The sequence below is a fragment of the Pseudonaja textilis genome, chromosome 4, assembly GCF_049901715.1.
Source record: "Pseudonaja textilis isolate UNSWEBS1 chromosome 4, rPseTex1.2, whole genome shotgun sequence".
Taxonomy (NCBI): domain Eukaryota; kingdom Metazoa; phylum Chordata; class Lepidosauria; order Squamata; family Elapidae; genus Pseudonaja; species Pseudonaja textilis.
The window spans coordinates 33,335,408-33,347,512 of NC_141993.1; the positions used below are offsets into that span (position 1 = coordinate 33,335,408).

Genomic DNA, 12,105 nt, shown 5'->3' on the forward strand with positions numbered 1-12,105 from the left:
TGAAGGGCTTTAAAGGTGATCACCAACACCTTCAATTCCATCTGGAAGCAGACTGGTAACCAGTGCAGCTCAGGGAGCATTAGTGTAACAGGGGCCTTTGGGAGGGGGCAAAACTACCTGCCCTGCCACACTTTGCATCAGCTGTAGCTTCCAAATGCTTTTCAAGGATACAGTGTATTACAGTAGTCCACTAATGAGATGACCAGCCTGAATGACTGAGCACAGGGAATCCCGGTTTTTATAAATTTTATTATTTATTATTTTTATAAATAACTCAAGGCAGTAAACATACAAAATCTTTTATTTCTCCCTTGGCAACAACCCTGTGAAGTGAGTTGGGCATAGAGAGTGATGGGCCAAAGTCATTCAGCCTCCTTTTGTGCTTTCAGTATGGTCTAGTGATTAAGGCACCAGGCTAATAAGCAAGAGTAATAACATATTTCTGTTTATTATCCTGGTGCTTTAACTACTAGATCAGTGGCCCGCTAACCTTTGGGGCACCAGGACCAGGTTCCATGGAGGATTTTTCACGGACCGAAGGGGGCATGGTTTTACATGCTGCCTGAATCCCGCGGATGGGGCTTCGCTTGTTTGCATGGACTGGTTGTTAGCATGATGCGGATCAGTGCCGGTCCATGGACTAGACCATTCTGAATTTGTACTTTGAAAATGACTCAGAAGTGCCAGCAATCTCTTCTGAAACCATGTAGCAGTAAACATCAAACTTCACTGGCATTATATTCCATCACAGCAGTTGAATATACAAATGAGTGACTTATAGGAAAGAAGTAGTAACATTGGGTAACATAGAATGAATGAGAACTGCAAATATAATATATGAAAATAAAAACATGAATATCTGTTAAAGAAACAAAAACAAAATAGGGGGTGATGCAGAAGTGATTCCTTAAGTTGGGATTTATTCAATTAGCTCCAACAAATACTGAATATGCAATACAATTAAGTTTGTGTTTATACAACTAAAATTATAAAAAAAAATTAATTTAAGAAAGTCTGTACCCACATAAAACTCTACTTGTTTTATGATTCTGAATGTTCTCTGAGTCATAAGATTTCTTTTACAACCTAGCTACTATCTGACATATTAGTATTAGTAATATTATATTTTCATAGTATTTTGTTTGTATGTGTTTAGGTTTTCTATAATTTTATTCTTTTAATATTGTAAGCCATACAGAGTTAGCCTGTGGTAAGATGGGTGATCGATACATTTAATAAAATAAATAAAAATAAATAAATGATTCTGACCAAGCAATTAAGTAAAATGACTTCTGATTAACATTATTCTTTTTAAAAAAGTAATAATAATATTCTGTCTCACTTTTAAAACACTTTTTCAAACTTCTTTTTAACAATCCCTTTAGGCATTTTTCTAAACAGCTCACCAACTTTACAAGCACCTCAAGCAAACTGTGAAGCAGCAGTAGTTGAAGAGTTGCCAGTAATGCACAACAATTTTTAATGTTAAAAAAAAAGAAGAGATTTTATACAAGTCCAGAACTGCATGAATTGGTCTTTTCTTATGAACAGCTCTTTATAATTTTTCTGGCCCTACATTCCTTGAATCAGAGATGTAATGTGAAGGGCTAATGTGATATATATTGGATGGTACATGACCATGAAAGAAAATGTTGGGGTGGGAGAATGAGCAGGCAATCTGAAACTGCCTGATGATCCTGGAGGGAGAAATAGTTGTTTTTCCCTTGTATTGAAGGGATACTATTTTGGTGTAATAAATGTCATTTTTGTGACAGATGGCATTAATTGGGAGGTAGGGAAACTGAAATCCCCACTGCTAATTTAGAAAATAAACTTACAATTAGGAAAGTTGTTTTGGGGTTTCTGGTTTGTAAGGCTTCAGCGGGAGCAGGAATCTGCGATTGTAAGCGGTTTCTGCTTCGCTCGCCAGTGGAGTGCCCCCGATCCAGCCGGATTTGGGGGCTAATAGTTACCCCATAGAGGTAACTGGAGATAGGGGAGATCCAGCCGGGGTCCGGGAGAATCGCAACCCCCCTCCTCAGCTGGCTTAACTCCCATTTCCGAAGGCGGTGGCGATCAGCAATGGCCGCCACAAAGAAGCTTGCATCCGGATAAGAATGTACAGGAGGAAGCTGAAAAAGTGAAAGTTCTGGCTGACCGGGATAATAAGTAGCATTTTAATACCCTGGAATTTTAATTTCGTCAAAGATACATCATTTCCAAAGAAGATTGGGAAAAGCGGCGGATGAAAGTTAAAAGGGAAAGTTTGTTTTTTCTCCCTCTCCTTCCTTACGATGATAGCAGATGGAAATCGGAAAAACCTGTTCTGGCACCAGCAGGTAATTAAATTTGAAAGTTAAAGCCAAGGGGACATTAAAAAAATTTGAACATTGAAAAAGAAAATTTTTTTTTACTCTTTGCTATAAGTGGGAAGGGAGAGGAAAAGAATTAACATTAAGATTTTTGCTGGAGGAGGCTGCTTGGAACTTAAAAGACTAGAGTTAAATTGTAACAAGACTTCTAAAAGATACATTTTGGAACTTTGCAATTGAACTGTACCCCAGGAAGAGAAAGTATAAAAAGAAGAAAGTGCTAAATGAAACAGACTGTGTGTATTTTGAGTGCTTGGTGACTTTGGGACCTTTGGAAATTATTATTTGAAATACTAAAAACTTTTGGGTTGTTTTTTTTAAAAAATTCACTATGGAATTACTTGTTGATGAACTGAAAATGGAATTCAAAAAGCTAAAAGAAGATAAACAAGAAGGGAAGGGCTCTTCTGGATCTGTTTTCATATTTTAGAAATGGCGATTTCTACCTATCAGCAATTACAAGAGGGCTGGGATGAAGAAGAAGAAGCCATCTTTAATGAACAAACAACTTTAGTTGGGGAAGAAAGGGGAAAGAGGGGAAAGAGAATGGAGAATCTAAGACTTAAAAAAACAACCAAAAAAGGGAAAAATAAGGTGAAAAATCGATACAATGTCAGAAAGCAACAGAAAAGAGGAATACAGAAGAGGGTGGAGATTAAGAGGGTGGAGATCAAGAGACGGGGGGGTAAAAAGGCTAGATTGGAGAAGGAAGGAGGGGAAAAAAGAAAGAGAAGTTACAAAGGCTTGAAACAAGATGTAAAGAAACAGGATTTATTCAGAGATAATGGGTAAAAATATAATTTTAAAAGAGATTCTGCAAACGTACATAAGACTGTATTGTTGTATTTGTATTTGAAATAATGTTAGAAAACTGAAACACTATATGATTATAAAATGGGATAAAATATTAAAAGGAATGTGTAAAATGCTTAAGATTTAATGATAGAGTTTAATTTGCTATGGATTATTGTTTTAATTATATTATAAACTTATCATTTTCCTATTCTAAAATATAGTATGTAGCTTTAGAATGTACTAAGCAGAATCAGAATGGAAACTATATATTATTTTAAGTGTTAAATTTAGGGGAAAGATATAAAGGCGTCATACTTCATTCGGTGATTACAGGAGAAATTTTGTGTTAATGACAATAAATAATAGATAATTGAAATAGAACAGACAAATGATACAAGCATAACGATTTAAATTGAGATGAAATAAATAAGATAGAATTAAGAAAGTAAAAAGAGGGGAGAAGCTATATAGAAAATGTAGAATGATAAATAAGATATGAAATGGTATATAATGTGAGCATGAATTTGATTTATGTCTGTATAAAAAGATGTAACCCAGGACTAAGCCACTTTCCAAAAAGAAGTTTTATGTTTTCATTTTTTGTTTTGTTTGTGTATGTTTGTTTATTGAAAATTAATAAAAAATTTATTTTTTAAAAACGGAAAGTTGTTTTAAGGTCTTATGGCAGATAGTCGGAGTTGGAACCAAGCAATAGTCAATGCCTCAATGAAGGGGGTGTGGTTTTGTCACTTCTAAAGTAGCAGTGGCTCCAACTCAAGAAGCCTTCTCCCTCTCCCTCTCCCTCTCTTTCTTTTCATGAAAAAGTTGTAAAGAAAGTAGCAGCCCTGAAACTGAATTGGATCTGTTCTGATCATTGGTCATGTAAATGACTGCAATGGATCCTAGAAGAAGGAGATTATTTGGAGTCTTGGACATCAGGTTTGACGCTGCTTGAAACCCAGCAACACCATTTATGGATGACCTTTGGAGAGACTGAGATCTTAGGACAACAACCCTCCAGCTACTTCTTGATCTTCAGAAATTTCCCACTTGCTTCCTAAAAAGTTGGTTCCATTTGGTAATAGGGATTGAGGTAGTACGGAATGATTTTTCTGGTGACCTCTACTTTGTACAGTGCTTGGACTATCTCTCTTCTCTCCAGTGCTTTTTAACATCTGTATGTTAAAAAATCTGTATGTTGGGGGATATCACCTGCTGAGACAGGATTCAATATTATTACACTATTGATAAATATCTTGTTCTTAGTTCAAACAGGTGATATAGCAATAGCATTTATATACTGCTCCATAGTGCTTTACAGCACTCTCTGGACAGTTTACAATGTATTTGCATATCCCCCCCAACAACAATCTGGGTCCTCATTTTACCGACCTCAGAGGGATGGAAAGCTGAGTCAACCTTGAGCCATATCAGGATTGAAATGCAAACTCTGGTCAAAGTTTCCCTGCAATACTTCAAACACTGCGCCACCACAGCCATTATATATTAGAAGTGTTAATCCACTGGCGTGGTTTTGGGTTTTTGAGCCTCATGATTCCAAGGATATTCAATCTCAAGGATGAGCAAGGGTATGCTCTTTTATTTAGAGCTTGTCAGCAATTTGGAGCTTCCAGTAACTCCTGCCTGAAAAAAGTATAGCTATGGCTATGAACACTTTTTACAACTAAATTTTATATGACAATTGTGACATTTTCTGGATCAGGAGGCCCTGTTCACAGTCTCTTGCAGAAGAAAATATGGCACTATAAAAATTACAGTGAATTACCACATCCCCAAATATATTTTTCAAGGAGAAATGTATTGTCAGATCAGCCATGAAATACTTACATTCAAAGGAATACTAATTCAAATATTAATGGAGAGTAGTAATGCTCAGATGCACGAACCTGTAGAATATGCACCATTCAAGGATTTTAAATAAACAAACAAAGACATTGGAAATGTAGTATGATAATTTTTGTTATCTTTGTGTCATTATTTGTTGTGTGACATTTTACATAAATACATATAGGTCTGTGAAAAAGTTTTCTCATCCTTTTAGGTTTAAATGTTTGGGTATCTGTGCTGCAGAATGTGAACTACATATATCACCAGTACTAATATAAAAAGGAAGCTTGAATGAATAATTTATAGTGACATTGATGTATATTTCATTTACTTCATAAACAAAAACATCCAATATATGATGTGCCATTGTTTCCATAATTTCAGTAAATTCAAATGAAAAGATAACTAGATCCGGTTGCATGAATATTTAGTTAAAAAGCCAAGGCTGATTTGGATCAACCCTGCCAGATAGATAACTAAAAACTATGACACTATTTCAGTAAATTCTCACTATTTTATTATTCATTTATTTGTTTACTTATATCATGCCATTTATTACTTTTACAAAAAAACTCAAGGTGGTGAACATATTCAACACACCTTCCTCTTCCTTTTTTCCCCGCAACAACCCTGCGAGGTGAGGTGACCTGAGAGAGTGACTGGCCCAACGTCACCCAGCTGGCTTTCACAAATTCCTGGATCTGTAGCTCTCTTTTGTTTTGGTTAAAATCAGTATTCATGATTTCACCAAAAGGACCTGTACATTGACTACCATGCTGACTGTATCAAAAGTAAGTCACACATCCCATAACTCAGCTTTAACCTTCAACCACAACCCTACCTCAACCAATCCACCATCACCCAAGACTAGGCACGCACGCCCCTAACTACTTCAATTCCAACTACTGCTGGCCTTAAATGCAAGCTACTCAATGCAAGAAGCCTTGTAAATAAAATACCTGAATTTTTCCTCCTACTAAATATGGCTAAATTCGACATTATATTTGTCTGTGAAACATGGCTCAATGCATCTCTCCCCGACTCCATTACCACAGTAAGAGGCTATCATGTTTACCGATCAGATCGTGAAATTCGTAGAGGAGGTGGTGTTGCTATCTTCTACAAAAAGTCCTTACATCTAAAAAATATCCAAGTTACCCAGGAGCTTGCTCTTCCTGAGACCATTATCTGTGAACTATCCTTAAATATCACAATTCGATTCTTACTATGTTACAGAGCACCTGATTATGACATCGAACATGTAAACAAGCTAAATACACTACTAACATGGGCAGCATCCTGCCCATACCCTTTTATCTTTCTTGGTGATTTCAATCTGCCTCATATTGACTGGACCCTAAATGAATGTACAACTGAAACCATACATGCAACCTTTTACAATGCTGTTACAAATCTGGGACGGGAACAACTAGTATCCAACAACACTAGACTAAACAACTGCCTCGATCTCATCTTCTGCAATAGTTTGAATTTAATTTACGGAATACAAACTAAAGAACCCTTTTCCAGCAGTGACCACAATATGATTGACTTTTGTCTCAACATACGTCCACACAAAAACCACCACAATGATGTGATCCCCAATTATAATTTCAAAAAGGCAACTATGATCTTATAAACAATGATCTCTCATCCCTTGATTGGCAATCTCTATTCACTGGATGCAATACTGTTGAAGACCATTACAACATATTTTTACTTGAAGTCAAAAGAGTCATCAAACTATATGTACCAACAACTACTCCCAAAACAAAACAAAAAAACAGATTGCCCATAACAATAAGGAAACTTCAATCCAAAAAGAGATCACTCTGGCGGAAAAACAAATCTGGTCACGTTGCCAATTTCAAAAGCCGATACAAAAATTTATGCCACCAAATAAAGACCGAATGCACCAATTATCACATTAAACAAGAGGAAAACCTTCTAAGCACCAATTCCACCAATGCTTTTTACAATTTTGTAAACAACAAACTAAAAGATTCAAGGTCCATCCCACCCTGATAGGACCTAATGGTAAAGACTGCAACGACGACACCATTAAAGCCAACATCTTTAACACATTTTTGGCTCAGTATTTGTAAACAGCAATGGATCATGCCCAGCATTTCCTAGCCGAACCACAGATAACTACAGTGATCTAATACATATCGATTTTACAGAAGACAATGTTGAAAAAGCACTACGCAATCTAAAACCATCCCTATCTATTGGACCGGATGGAATATGTGCCTATTTCTTAAAAAAGTTATCCACTGCCATAGCCAAACCTCTAAGCATAATCTTTGAAAAATCTTTCAGGACCAGTTCCTTGCCTAACCTATGGTCACAAGCCACAGTCATCCCCATCTTCAAAAAGGGAGACCCTTGCCTAATTGAAAATTACAGACCAATCTCCTTATGCTGCGTCACCTGTAAAGTCATGGAATCAATTATTAACCAATCCATCATCCTCCACTTAGAGACAAACAACCTACTCTCCAATAAACAATTTGGTTTCAGAAAAAACTATCCTGTAATCTGCAACTCTTACACTGCAAAAACATATGGACTACACAACTTGATCAGGGCAAAACAATAGATGCAATCTACATAGACTTCTGTAAAGCCTTTGATTCAGTGGTACATGACAAACTACTACTAAAAATAAAATCCTATGGTATCTCTGGACAACTGCATAACTGGATAGAAGCATTCCTGTCAAACAGACAACAAATGGTCAAAATTGGGAGTGTCCTATCAAATTCTGTACCTGTCAATAGTGGTGTCCCCCAAGGCAGTGTTCTAGGACCAACTCTCTTCATACTCTACATAAATGACCTCTGTGATCATATTAAGAGCAACTGCGTTCTTTTCGCTGATGATGTAAAGCTGTTCAATACCACAGACAATACTGCTACCCTTCAAAAAGATCTTGACTGTGTATCAGAATGGTCAAACAAATGGCAACTTCAAATCTCAACAAATAAATGCTCTGTCTTACATATTGGCAAAAAAAAATCCAAAAATAAAATACAAGCTGAATAGTCAAGATCTTGTTGATGATCCAAGCTCTGTAAAGGACCTTGGAATACTCACCTCTAATGATCTAAGTGCTAGTGCCCACTGCAACTACATAGCCAAAAAGGCATTAAGAGTTGTTAACCTAATCTTACGTAGCTTTTTCTCTGGTAATATCACACTACTAACTAGAGCATACAAAACATTTGCTAGACCAATACTTGAATACAGCTCATCAGTCTGGAACCCACATTACGTATCTGATATTAGCACAATTGAGAAAGTCCAGAAATATTTCACAAAAAGAGTTCTCCACTCCTCTACTCGTTGTAGAATACCTTATGCCACCAGACTTGAAATTCTAGAACTAGAAAACCTTGAATTACGCCGTCTTCGGTCTGATTTAAGCATGGTATATAAAATCATACATTGCAATGTCCTACCTGTCAATGAATACTTCAGCTTCAACCATAACAACACAAGAGCACACAACAGATACAAACTCAAGGTTAACCGCACCAAGCTTGATTGCAGGAAATACGACTTCAGCAACAGAGTGGTCAATGTCTGGAATACTCTACCCGACTCTGTAGTTTCTTCCCCAAACCCCAAAAACTTTAACCTTAGACTGTCTACTATTGACCTCACCCCTTTCCTAAGAGGTCTGTAGGGGGCGTGCATAAGCGCACCAACGTGCCTACCGTCCCTGTCCTATTGTTTCTTTTATTTTTCTTTTATTTTTCTTATATGTACTCATTTCATGTATTCATAATTATGTATACACTTTTACTTATTATCTCGTAAACAATTGCCAAATAAATAAAATAAAATAAAAAAATAAAATAACTAGATTAAAATGGGATCCGTGAAACTGTATCCTTCTAGAAGCTATTGCTCATTTCAACTTTGCAAAATAGCGTCTACCCTCCAATCCTCCAGACTTCTGAAGGAATGTTGCATGGACAATTGAGTCAAAAACAGAACTTTTCAGGCTGCATGGATATTGTATCTAGTGGGAACCAAACACTATGTTTCACCATAAGAATCTTATATCAAGGTAAGAACAGGAGTAATAATATCATGGATTGGGGGTGCTGTGTTTTTCAAAGTCCAGACAACCTTCCAATATGCATTGTGCATTGGATCAGAGAATTCTATTCAAAAATAGCAAGACGATTTCAAGCATACAAGCAAGTCTATAAGAGAATAAATGAAGAACAAATTTTCTGGAATGGTTAAATCAAAGTCTAGACTTAAGCATCTCCTAACTGCTGTGACAGGAATGAAAGCAAGCAGTTCTTGCTAGAAATTCCCCCAATGTTTTTGATTTAAAACATTTGCCAAAAAAAAAAAATGGAACAAATTTTCTACATGACTAAGTGAGAAGCTGAAAACCAATTATAGGAATGCTGTTGATGCTAATACAGATAAACCAGTTATTGAATTTTAGGAAATTATCACTTTTTCATACTAGCACATTATTTTTGAAATAAAAAAGGCAAAACCCTAATGTTAGTATTTTGTCACTGATAACATTCAGTAGTTTAAAATATGCAAAAAATTAAGTAAATCTACTTTTCACAGCACTGTATATTAGGTGTGATGATTCAACCTTTCTTCCTCATTCATTAATATTAACAAAACTATTGTTTTATATACTTCACCTTCTATAAATAGCAAACATACACAATGCCACATGTTGAAAAATTTAAGAAACACGTATTTTTAAATGTGATTATTTAAACTTCAAAATTGCTAAACTGGTTTTGTGGAAGAAAAAGACAAACCTTTCAAGTCTAACTTATGGAATAATTTGATACCTGACTGATTTGGAAGAAAAGCACCATTGTCATTTGAAATATAAATGAAAAATGAATAGCTGCCTATTCACCTGTGAGCTATTTCCATATTGTCAGTTCAGAGCAGCAGGATGCAGAATAGTGAAATTAAATGGCAAAAAGCATTGCTTCTTCATATAGATTCCAGATGAGATTTTTCTAACCAGCAATTATCTTCTGGTGTTATAAACCAGAAATTTGTTATTTGAGAATCAAAATTTCAATTAAATTGGATTTCCCAGCAGTTACCAATTGCAAACGATTTGGAAGGTTACTGTATTTGAGCAATTAAAAAAAAAGTTTTGCAAAATAGATTGCACTTCAAAAAAATTTTTTGGACAGAATATATGCCTTTGGAGAAGAGATCTTGGATTTGCATAACCAACTTGTTTTGGTACAGATGTACATGCTTATTTATATGCACATGTATGTCATTGTACATTACATATACCTTTGGACATTTAAAATTCATATAGGGATGTAACAAGTAGAAAAATCACATCTTTTACTGCAGATATAAAGCAACATTTCAAAGTTATAAGACAAGGCAGAATTTACATTAAACATTACTACAGATTTACAATGATACTTTGATGATCAGTAATCTCTTGACAGTGGAATCATCTTACTGTTTTGATGTAGTTTGTTAATATATAAAAATTACAAACTATTTCAGAGCAGCTATGTCACAGATTGAAGTCAATTCTTTTGGAATACATCAATATCTCTATTTTATCTTTTTTTAAAAAAATATATAGGTAGTTTACAATAAATTTTAACTTGGGATTAGTATATCTGTCATGAACTGCAATGAAATTGGGATCTCTCTCTCTCTCTCTCTCTCTCTTTCTCTCTCTTTCAAATATAACAGCATAGAATTATGTACCAGTACAATAATTTTACAATTGAGAACATGGAAATCTAATTTTGCTATTGACATTTTTCTAACAGATGCTAAGAGAATATCATTTACAGTGTAATTAGCGAAGCATTTTCAGTTTATTACATTAAACAACACAAAATAAGAAGCGAGTTAGTTTGACCACAGAGCAAAAACAAAATATTGAAAACTTGAACTGAGATGGTACTATGATGCTTCTGCCTGTCCAATGATAGAGAAATAAAAGTTGTAGCATTTTTGAATTTCTATACAGTATTGCACATGCATTATTATGCTACATCAAGCAGCTGAGAACTGATTCAGAACTAGTATGGTGATGTGTTGTGGACCATACTGGATTTTAATAATTAATTAATAATTAATTATCTGTGGGAGGCTGTTTCTGTTTGTCCCTTGCTAGATGGAATCTAGCAAATAGCAATGTTGTAGGCTAGCTTCTTTAACCACCAATCCAGATTTTAAAGTAGAGACAAGTAAATTCATCCTACATAACTAGATGTAACAATGACCTACACAATTTCCCCATATATGTAGCAATAACAGTACCAAGATTAAAGTAAATATCATGGAATCGTACAATTGGAAAGCACCTCAGAGCACATTTAGTCCAAATGATTTCAGACTTAAAATAATGATTTCAGCCTTTAAATAAACATGTTGCAAACCTCCAATGGCTTCATTATAAGATTTCCAAAGTCTAAGAATAATATATCTGAAAAATGTGAACAGTTCTGCTGGATGTACATCTACTTGAGAATGTAGTAGTAATAGCAAAATAAATGTGTTGATATGCATGTACAAACATGTATGTACAAACATTTGCATTCCTGCAGTTACACAAATAATGTCCTACTCTTAAACCAGCTGCTTTTACACATATTTTTCAGCAGAAAATTTAGCATTATCATCTATGACAAGTACAGCTACCAATTTTCTACAAATAACTATCAGCAGGAAGCTTGTATAAAGAGAACCAGATGTGATGCAGTATAATTTAGGTAGAAACTAGTAATGTGTACTACAACTAACCTGAATATGCTTCTAGCATAGCTTCAAGGTTTCATTTTATTAACAGAAACAGAAATTTTATTCTCTGATTTACATTATACACAGAGAAACACATGTAAACTCAAATCTAACACCAAAGATACAAATGGAAACCTCAAAATATCAATCTGTACAGACAGCATTAAGCCTACAACTTTTACATTCTAAGCCGAAAAGGAGCATTTCTCCTATAGCCCTAGGCCAATGTTTATGTACTCTTATCTTCTGTATCTTAAGATTCCACATAAAACCATTAGGACTGTTACTTTAACTTACAGTGTTA

At 35.1% G+C, this 12,105-nt stretch overlaps 1 protein-coding gene across 1 annotated transcript in view; it reads right to left on the bottom strand.

The window, feature by feature from the left end:
- The window catches only part of DOCK1 (dedicator of cytokinesis 1), a 399,928-nt gene that overhangs the window by 179,595 nt on the left and 208,228 nt on the right, over positions 1–12,105 (bottom strand). The window lies entirely within an intron of this gene.